This window comes from Lytechinus pictus, chromosome 8, assembly GCF_037042905.1.
Source record: "Lytechinus pictus isolate F3 Inbred chromosome 8, Lp3.0, whole genome shotgun sequence".
NCBI lineage: Eukaryota > Metazoa > Echinodermata > Echinoidea > Temnopleuroida > Toxopneustidae > Lytechinus > Lytechinus pictus.
The window spans coordinates 31,484,458-31,496,024 of record NC_087252.1 but is presented as its reverse complement, the minus strand read 5'-3'; the positions used below and the strand labels follow the sequence as shown (position 1 = coordinate 31,496,024).

Genomic DNA, 11,567 nt, shown 5'->3' with positions numbered 1-11,567 from the left:
AAAACAAAAAACCTGTTTAAAAAAGAAATCCATGGGACTTATATAATAGAGCCCCGTACACCTGCTAAAATAGCACCTGATTGTGGGGTGGGGCTCATTTTTAACATAGGATAACAACGATCATTCTTATTTGCAATCAATCATAAAAATTAATTATGGATGAATACCGTACCTCAGTTTGTGTTAAAGAAAGAGCCTCTGAATAAAGGGTGCCAGGGTGTTTATATTGAACATCTGATAGGAAGACATTTCCTCATAACATGGGGGGTGTTTCACAAAGATTTAAGTATGACTTAAGTCGCACTTAAATGCCGACGCGTACATGATATGCAACGCGCAATCTTATTGATCAATACGCAGTAGTGCGCGTCATCTTGACATGATTTGACCAATGCGCGCAACTAGACTTTTAAATGCGACTCTAATTCATATTTCAATCTTTGTGAAACACCCCCCTGATGTGGAAAAAAGGAATGTCATACATACAGTGGTCCTCAAAAGTTAGTGAACCCCACAAGAAAATGAATTTATTTAAAGTGTTCAATTTCTGACATGTTTTTTTCTACTGATATTTCATTTATTTGAGAAGTCAGGTGAAAAATTATTACATTGAATACAGTTTGTTTCTCTGGGCTTGCCAAACATTGAAGTGTTGTTGTCTACTTTCAACACCCGGTATAAAGGCATTTTGTCGTGAGGTTCACTAACTTCTGAGCACAACTTTACATGTATTTGTTATCAATAATTTATATTCTAGTATACTTATTGGAACTAGAAACTAGAAATCAAATTTCTGAATCACTTACTGTGGAAAAGTGCCTGCTTAAGCAGTATCAGGGCCCTGTCTTACAAAGAGTTGAATACTTGCCAATAGTATCGTTTTGTTTCCAATACTTGTTAAGGGTAGGGTTTCAAACGCCAATACTTGTTAAGGGGTGCATTTTCAGAATACGTGTTTAGGGTGCTTTTTGAGATCTCACGGTATCCACTCGTGAACTGGGTGTAAAAGAAATGATGCATGCACAAGTATATGTATAAATTGTAGATAGAAAGTACTTCCATCGACATTGTAGATGTTGGTGTTATTGCCCGGGGGGCCACTTCCATTCACGAGTGGATACCGTGAGATCTCAAAAAGCACCCTTAACACGTATTCTGAAAATGCACCCCTTAACAAGTATTGGCGTTTGAAACCCTACCCTTAACAAGTATTGGAAACAAAACGATACTATTGGCAAGTATTCCCTGAATTGAACCCCTAAACAAGTACGCGCCTTCAAACACGGACGTCGGTTTTACCTTTACCTCCATCATTGGTTTTAGTACAGCCCAACTCGCGCAAATCGTACTCTAAACACTCCTGGGGCAAAAAGTACATCCTTTATAAAACATTTTAGTTTTGATTTTTTATACCCTCGCAAATTTGACCCTAAACACGTAGCTTTCCTAGCGAAATAGATACCCTTTTTTCATTATTTTAGTGTTTTTGACACCCTTATTACGTAACGTGCCCTATCTTGAAAAAGACATCCTTTTTACATGTTTTTTTGGTCGCGCATGGTATCCACTTGTCAATGTAAGTGGCCCCCCCCAGGTGTTATTGGATTTCAATAGTTATGTTTTATCAGATCAATCGCAACTCTTTGTAAGACAGGGCTCAGGTCATAGTTAATAAAGCTCTTTTAAAAGATTCTCAGCTGCAGGTATGTTTATCACGTGAATTAATTTGGTGATACATAAACATCAGGGGGGGGGGTTCACAAAGATTTAAGTGTGACTTATTACAGTCATGCTTAGTGCTGATGCACACATGATCATTTAATGTGCAGCCTTATCGATTAATTGCATTAGCGCATGTTCTCTTAAGCGGTGATGCCTTTTATTAAATTGGCACGCAACTGGACAGTTAAGTGCGATTCAGAGTCATATTCATCTCTCTGTAAATCACCCCCAGGTGTGAAAGTAGGCATTTTATGACAATAATAATTTTTAGAGTAAAAAAGTTAAAAATTATCATAATGATCCAAGGCCATATAGGAAATTATAGAATTGAATGAAATAAAAGCATCAAATCATGTAATTTCAGAGTAATCAGTTTCTGTGTGTGTATTTGCTTTAAAGTTTGAACTATTTTGTTGTACTGTAAGTAGAGGTTATTCCACTATAAACTGCTTAGAAAGCATAACTGCTCATAACGGCGATTCCATGCTAGAAAAAGAACACTAGAACACTTTTCAGCCAAACAAACGAGGAACGTCATTTTGTTTTGTGTTAATATTAAAGTACTACTAGGGAGTCATGTAAAAAAATGACAACCAACAAAAATATGTTTTCTATTGATGAATTCGGGGTGAAAGTATTGCATGTTGTACAGGAAATTTCTGAGTCCCGTACGACACACTAACATTTTCACCTTTAATTCACCTGTACTCATATATTTTTAGTAAACACGTGACTCGCCGCGTATTACACTTAGTATTACCGCACATACGACACGAGCAACCGCAGAAAAGTGGCATATTTGGGCCATTTTTTTATGCTAAATCCTTCTGAAATAATTGCAAATCTTGACTGAAATTATCGACTAAATATTCCTACACGTACTAGAAACATGACGTCATTTTAAAAGATCACCTGACATTTAGAATCCATGTTTTTGAAGTCACATGGCTGAAGGCCCGGCCTATCTGGTATATGGGCGTTTACTGGGAGGCCGGTATTCCCTATCTGGTTCAAAGGGTTAATCAAAGCGGATCAACAATTAAAATGCATTAGCAAAAGTTTGTGGAAATTGTTTTAAAGGTGTTATGGTTTTAGTTATGATTTTGTGACATCACAAGCGCGCATCTCCTCATGTATCTTGATATGAATTCCATGAATGGGAATTTTTCACAATATTGAAGGAAATTTTGTTCGTGCATTCAATATAATAATAATAATAACAGGATATTTACCCAGGGTAGCCACTTCAGTTCCGAAAACTGTTCTCCCAGCGGGCCCTGCTATTATTATTACCCGGCTAAGCTAGGCTACTGATTCAGGTGCACACAGCTTTTTGAGGAATTATTTCCTGCCGGTACCCATTTACCTCACCTGGGTTGAGTGCAGCACAGTGTGGATAAATTTCTTGCTGAAGGAAAACACGCCACAGCAAGGATTCGAACCCACGACCCTCTGTTTGAAAGGCGAGAGTCAGAACCACTAGACCACGACGCGCCCACTTATATCAACAGACACATCATTTTCACACCCAATTCTATAAGAAAATGATTTCATTCATCATGAACCATTGGAAAATGGGAATTCATGGAATTTACATTGCAAGACATACAAATTATAGTCGCAAATTATAAAGTCTAAAATCTCTTAACTTTCTAGAACTTATTCTTTTAGTGGATTTTCATCAAACCTTCACCAATGTTGTTTCTCTGCTTTTATTAAAACCAACGTATTGTTCGGGTGAATTTCTCCTTTAAATGCAACAGTGATTTGATTCATCATCTTTTTTAATTGAGACTGTCTACAAATAACAGCTTTAATCCACTCTTCTTTCTTTGTCTATTTTCCTATCAAAAAGTGTATTGAGATGCTTATGGGCAGTTAGGGGCTATACAAGCACTGTATTCATCTTGACCCGCATATTTAAACTAACCCTAATATACTAATTAAAATCCCACATTTTTATCATGTTTTTCCTTTTCATGTCACCTGTTATTACCCCACAATTTAAAAACCTGTCGCAAATACATTTGATTTAAAATTCAATTATTTGTCTTCATCAGTTTCTATCCCAGCAACCAAGCCCCTACCAACCCCAAATTTGCCCCTCCCCTCCCCACCCAACCCCTCGTTCCCTCTAAATCAACACTCCAAACTACCCCCTTTTCCCTCTTTAACCCCTCGCCTTATACCTCAATCACATTTGTTCTACGGCGGCCGTACGGAGAGTCGAAAACAGCCATTTTAACACTTTTTGTGCCAGGTACATACATGTATAGGTGGTTTGAATAAAATTGAATGAATGGGTGTTTTTTATTCATCGTACGGCCGCTGTAGGGGAAATGTGATTGAGGTATTAAAGGGATGGTCCGGGCTGAAAGTATTTATAGCTTAATAAATAGAGTAGAATTCACTGAGCAAAATGCCAAAAATTTCATCAAAATCGGATAACAAATAACAAAGTTATTGAATTTTAAAGTTTAGCAATATTTGGGGAAAACAGTTGTCATGAATATTCATTAGGTGGGCTGATGATGTCACATCTCCACTTGTTCTTTTGTATTTTATTATATGAAATGAGGTTTATTCAAATTTTTTCCTCCAAGAAGTAGAAAAATTGGAATGACAACTGATTTAGTGCATTAGATATTTATTGCTGCAACTTATTTCATTATAAGGGAGCCATATTATTCACACAAGTATGAAATAATGAAAAAATTTGATTTTATGTAATAACATAAGAAAACGGAAAGTGGAGATGTGACATCATCAGCCCACCTAATGAATATTCATGACGACTGTTTTCACAAAATATTGCTTAACTTTAAACTTCAATAACTTTATTATTTGTTATCCGATTTTGATGAAATTTTCGGCATTTTGCTCAGTGAATTCTACTCTTATGTATTAAGATATAAATATTTTCAGCCCAGACCATCCCTTTAACAACCCTATTCCTACATGTAGCTAGATGTCTGCTCTATCTGTCTTTCTTCACCTGTGAAAAGTTCATTCACCTCCAGCATGCCATTAGTCTCTCCTCCAGCCCTAGTCCTATCTCTATTCTGTGGCCATCACTCTACTAGGCTTGTTGTTGCAACTCATTAGTCTCTCCTCCAGCCCCAGTCCAATCTCTATTCCATGGCTATCACTCTACTAGGCTTGTTGTTGCAACTCATTAGTCTGCTATCCAGCCCTAGTTGTATCTCTATTCCGTGGCTGCCACTCTACTAGCCTTGTTGTTGCAACTCATGTTTTTATTGTGGTGTTCCATCCCTTCTCAAACCTTCCTGACTGTGTGCCCTGCATGAAGACTGTATCAACGACGGAAGAACACATTCAGGTAATAATTAAACTCTTCTTCAGTTCTTTCTCTCTCTCTTTTCTTTCTCTTCTCTCTCTCCTCTTTCCCTCTTTCCTCCTCATCACTTTCTATACTCTCTTCTTGGGTGCTCCTTGTCCACCATCTCTCCTACTGTCTCATTTATTTCCTCTTGTTCGTTCGCTTGTTCATATCCCTCTCCCTCTTCTATCTCTCTCTCTTCTTGAGTTCCCCTTGTCCCCCCTCTCTCTGTCGTACCTCCTTCCTCTACCCCCTCCCTCTCTCAACTTTGACAAGCTTATCTCACCACTATTTTCTTTCCTATAATTCGTCTTGATTTCAGAGTAAAACTCTCATTAAAAAGGAAGTTCACTCAAACATCAGGTTTGTTTTGATATAACAGATATATTGATGATTTTGGGGGAAAACCCATCATAGAATAATAGAGATTCAAGTTTTGGAAGTTATATTTTTGTAGTACCACATGTGACCACTGATCAACTTAATATTTCTCATGTGATAGAATTTTCAGTGAAATGAAATAACAGTAATAATGATAATTTCAATGAAAATGAATTGATAATAATATGATAAATTTCATTGCAATGAAATTTTGTCATATGATTAAAAATGTCAAAACAAACTTGATACCATGTTTGACTTCCCCATTTAACAGAATTTGATGATTGTTGTAAACATTTGTTGTGTTCTGCCCTCTATGTTGCTTTGAAATCAAATAGAATCGAAAGTAAATTGAGATGAATAATAAGGCACCTTAATAAAAAACCCAAACTGCCTCTTTGAGCAGAATCCCCTCCTCAGCGCCTTTTCCTCGATTTCAGCACACTCAAAGTATTAGTCTTCCGGCACAGGCCCTGATTTAAACTTTGATCAACAAGTGGGTCTTCACTTGAAGACTAGCACAAACACAACATCCTGTTTACTGAGGGACAGGGGCCTTCCGTACACAAGTAATTTTAGGCTGCATATTCAGACCCCTTAACTCAAGTGAAGGGTTTCGGCAGCAGACTGACCGGGATACAGGAAAAAACGCTGTGAAAGATGCTGAAAGACATGAGGGATTTTGATTAAGGTGCCTTAGTCTTTACATTGACGTTGGTCGTTAAACACAAAGAAATGCATTTAAGGTGTCACCATTATTCATAACATGCATGTTTTGTGTACAAGATGTTCCTAAGCATGCATATACACGTATAATGTAATTGTGTGTGTTGGTGATATTTTAGTTTCCAAAGTGATTTAGTCTGTCGAAAGTTTGCGGGAATGTTTCTAACATTATCTAATTCAGCCATATTATGCTTTTCTGTTTTTCTTTTATAACTCTTGCTGTCTGTTTTTCTTGTTTTATTTGCTCATCATGAAATTGTTTTAGCAACTGAATTACATGAATTGATTCTTATTCATGAAAGTATGATAGGGCTATGTTTTGAAATCAATTATTTTGAAGCGTTTTCTCTTGCTCATATTTTTTTTCGCGCAGACATACTAAAGTTTAAGTTATTGTGGATAATTTTATTTTATACTGTTGATGCTTGATGGTTAGATTTCTTTTTACCTTCTTTATGGCACAATCAAATCTCCCCTACGGCGAGCCGAAAACAGCCGTTCCAACAATTTTTGTACCAGCTTCGTATTTGTGGGTTTGAATAAAAATGACATAACATTTATTCATACCAGCGACATACATGTATTTGTAGGTTTGAATACAAATGACGTTACACTTTTTGTACCAGCTACATATTTACAAACCTGTTTGAATAAAAATGAACAAAATAACTGTTTTTTACTCTCCGTAAGGGAAATGTGTCTACGCCATTACTGCAGTATTCTTGTTTTTCAAGCTTGCTTTTCAAATGGAGGGGGTGGGAGATAACAATGCAGGCTTTGAAGTTTAAATTATGTCTGTGGCTCCATTATCTAAAATTTTTATAAGGAAGGTATGACTGGTCATGGAAATGTTTATCCCCCCAAAAAATAATACAAAAATAATGATATCACACATCATAACTTTTAAAACTTATACTTATTTTGAAAGAACTGAAAAAATAAACATCAAAATAATTTTGTTTTCTTTTCTAAATACCTGCTAAATTTTCATCTGTTTGCTTTTCCAAATATTTCTTTATGACTATATTTAGAACGTTTTGCATTTTATTGTTATTGTATTCTATGGCTATGCTATCTGCTTATCCTTCTTGTAAAAATGCTTTATATTTTTGCTAATTCTGTGCTTTGGAAGGTGAAATAAATCAACCTTCTACTTTATTTGTTGTCAATTTTTGACAGTTATCTCTTTGACCCATTAAGGTACAGAGGCTTGACAATGAATTTTGAAGAGTGGTGCTGGTTTGTTTAAAAAAAGTTCCCAAATGATTTTGATAAAGCAAAAATTGAACAGCAGAAAATAAATGTTTCGGCTCTTAAATTAAGATGATTTTGAGTCAAATCTCTACATTACAGCATTCCAACCTAATTCCCCCCTGATTTTTTTTTGGGGGGGTTGCTGTAAAGTGTACTAGGATTAAAGAGTAAAAAATGATAACATCTCTAGCGCTGTATATGGTGCTGTTTCTGAATAAAAGCCATTTCTTATGAGCTAACCATTACACTTTCTAAATTTGCAACTCTATGAAAAATTAAAATCGTCAACGCTACGTATAAAAATTAAAATGGTCAACTTTTGGTTTAAATTTTCCTTTGATCATTAAGTTTTTACTCATGCTACATGCATATTTTCTATATGCACATAGTTCCTGTGCTATGCAGATCAGTACATATTTCCTGTGCTATGCAAATCAGTATATTATCATTATTATATTTATATTAATATTTTTTCCAAAATATGAAAGTGGATAGGAAATTAAAGAGTTGTTGCCAATTTGAGGATCAATATAAGATTGATTTTTGACCTCTGTACCTCTCTGGTTTAACATTAGCCTGAGCCATGTATTTCAGTAAAATCTTACTCGGTGTATTTTTGCTTGTAATGCTCCAATGTCTGCATACACAAAGCAACGTGCAGTGCTGCGAAGACACTGTAAAAGGTGCCGAGTATGATTCCTCCTCAGCGTCCTTTCTTTCGTATAAACTTTTATTGCTCTTTTTAGTTCTCCTATGTACAAAAGAATAGGAGCTATTTCAGTTTCAGCATTTTTTCAGAATTCTCCAGGTTTTTTTTCAGCTTCTTTATTTGTGAGCACTCACATCCCTGTGTAATGGACGACATGTTTCTTCTGTATATTTTATTTACAGGGGACATAGGAATCTATGGTGAGTTTGAGCTTCGCAGGCCGTCTGTGGATGATACAGAGAGTAATGTATCGGGGACTAGCTCCAGAGCGGACAAACAACAACCCATCTCAACGGTGTGACACGCAGACAGACAGACAGACACACACATCTAGAATGTGAGGTGAGTAGTCTTGGTCTATTAAGGGATGGTCTATCATAGCTATCAAACCTACTTGGTCTACTAGCAGTTAGGTCCAATTCTTAGTTAGACTAATATCACCATGGCTTAACTTTCTTGGTCTACTAGCATGTGGTGTAAGTCTCAGATAGTCTAACATTGTCATTGAACTGACATGGTCAACATGAAGATGGTCAAATTTTCAGATTGTCTAACATGGTCTATCATGGCTATTAAACCTACTTGGTCTACTAGCAGCTGGTCTAATTCTTAGTTAGACTAATATCACCATGGCTTAACTTTCTTGGTCTACTAGCATGTGGTGTAAGTCTCAGATAGTCTAACATTGTCATTGAACTGACATGGTCAACATGAAGATGGTCAAATTTTCAGATTGTCTAACATGGTCTATCATGGCTATTAAACCTACTTGGTCTACTAGCAGTTAGGTCTAATTCTTAGTTAGACTAATATCACCATGGCTTAACTTTCTTGGTCTACTAGCATGTGGTGTAAGTCTCAGATAGTCTAACATTGTCATTGAACTGACATGGTCAACATGAAGATGGTCAAATTTTCAGATTGTCTAACATGGTCTATCATGGCTATTAAACCTACTTGGTCTACCAGCAGTTGGTCTGATTCTTAGTTAGACTAATATCACCATGGCTAAACTTTCTTGGTCTACTAGCACAGGGTTTAAGTCTCAGATAGTCTAACATTGTCATTGAACTGACATGGTCATCATGAAGATGGTCAAATTTTCAGATTGTCTAACATGGTCTATCATGGCTATTAAACTTACTTGGTCTACTAACAGCTGGTCTAATTCTTAGTTAGACTAATATCACCATGGCTAAACTTTCTTGGTCTACTAGCACAGGGTTTAAGTCTCAGATAGTCTAACATTGTCATTGAACTGACATGGTCAAATTTTCAGATTGTCCAACACTATCATATCTATCCCACGTGGGTGTAAAAGAAGATGGTTTTTGTAGTAGGCTTATTATATATGTGACAACAAACATAATTTATTCCTTTAATTTGTCTTCTTCTTTTTTCCCCTTTCCCAACAGTAAGGTGAGGATCTGCACAATGCCTTGCAGAGTTCCGTGGATCAGAGCACAATCAGCACCATGTATTAGACTAGAATGTTATCTGAGAGCGAGATAAGGTATCAAGCAATACTGACATGATAATGAATGGATGGGACTGCAGTTGGGAAACCAAGGAATTGTTTGTAAATAGGAAGACATGACAAGTACTTCAGCCATTTCAACTCACAACAGTAGTTTTCATGTATCATGTTTGTTAGAATTTATCTTATTTCTTTTTGCCAAATATCTGTAAGTCGACTTTCAACAGCTTTTTATAGACCAGTAATGGATATTCTCACCAGTAAACTAATTTTGAGTTATGTTTGGCAGTGATGTTTTGGTGCTTTTTGAAAAGTGCACACAGACCAATAAAAATGATAATGGGTGTCTAGAATGCCTGAGTGGGGAGAATAAACCTACTTTTGTTACAAAATATCAATTGAAATCGTGAACTAAATCATAATAATAAAAAAATCTATAAATAGCATGCCTTCCTTAAATGTAAAGGTAATGTGAATTTTGGATAGTTCAGCTATAGTGATTACAAACAATATTTTTTAATTTGTATTTGAAATGCCATGAGTTCGGTGACAGGATAAGGAATTGAAAGTCATGCACGTCATTAGTGTCTGTTGGCAAGACATTGAAGTGTGATTGTTGTTCGCCGAGGTGTTACAGTACTTCTGCTTCGCAGTTACGAATCTTTCGGTTTACGACGCAACTGCTTCTGTACAACACACTCTTTAATAGCGTGCTGGTGTTGCTCTGCGTATGTCCGAGGCCCGAGACAACTTTTCCCTCAATTCTTCCTGTATATCCCCTGATTTCTCACGATGGTTCTGGGACAATTTCTTGTTCTGTCTTATCTTAATAACTTTAATATGTACCCCTTTTGCAAATTCTTGGCCTCTGATTGGCCAACTTAAGAGGTATTACATTCACTATTGACTGTGAGGTCACATGATGGGGAAAATTAGCCTTTGATATGTACACCTTTTGCAAATGTGAGGCCCCTAATTGGTCAAATTAGCAGGCATAACATTCACTATTGACGGCTAGGTAATAGTTGGATGCTACTCCTGTCATTGATGTCAGAGATTTGTTTTTCTTTGTAACTCCCAAACCAATATAACCCAGACTGCCTCCTAGATTCCCAAAATGGAATGCTTTTGGGTGACCACCTGTTCTCAAGTTGCTTGAAGATATGCCACAAACAATATTCAAGATCATTTAGGAAATCAATATTTTGCATTACTGCCTGCCAGCTGCAAAAAAAAGTAGCCCCCTGCAGCACAAAAAGTACCCCTTTCAATGAAATAAATGGCCCCCTAAATTAAGCAGTTGCCCCATGTGGAAAAAACAGCCCCTACCCCCCCCCAAAAAAAATGACAACAACAACCTACTTTGCACCATTAGGTATTGTTATATTATTACACAAAATCAACGCCTTGGCTCTCAGTAGGACAGCATATTGATGAAAATTATCACCCATTTTGGGGAAGAAACCAAACTATAAACCCTAGAGCAGTGAGTTCTGTGGACTGGAGATCACGCTGGTATTCCATCTCGTATCTGAGGGGTTGTCGTGCATGAACAGGAAGTGAAACCTAATGAACAGATGCATTATGGGTCCTGCTGTTGATCTAGGTCACATGTTTTGCTGTGTGTGCGTGTGTGTGTATTCTGTTGAAGGCTATATAGCTTGATATTGATACAATACCAGTATGTCTTAGCTGTTGAATTAATAGAATAGGCAGGAAGTGGATGCACAATGTTTTCGGACCAGACATTCTGAAACTAACTGAAGGACTGAAAGATAAAAAAGAAACTTTGGATGATGGAACCGATATAATCTTTTGCTATGGGGAAAATCCAGTGTAGATAATGCCTCTTGAAAATGGTTTCACTTTCGTGTGGTATAAATCTTTGTTTTCAAAACAAAATGATGTGATTTGTTTCCCCTAACCTCGTGGCTTGTTTTTCTCAAGATTTGTACTAG

General features: G+C 36.6%; 1 long non-coding RNA gene across 1 annotated transcript; it reads left to right on the top strand.

Annotated features, from left to right (window-relative positions):
- Window positions 1-4,997: 4,997 nt before the first annotated feature.
- Window positions 4,998-10,946, top strand: LOC129266628 (uncharacterized). The gene is made up of 3 exons (XR_010294491.1): window positions 4,998-5,062; window positions 8,315-8,474; window positions 9,548-10,946. It is a non-coding gene; the product is annotated as an uncharacterized LOC129266628 (long non-coding RNA).
- Window positions 10,947-11,567: the final 621 nt, after the last annotated feature.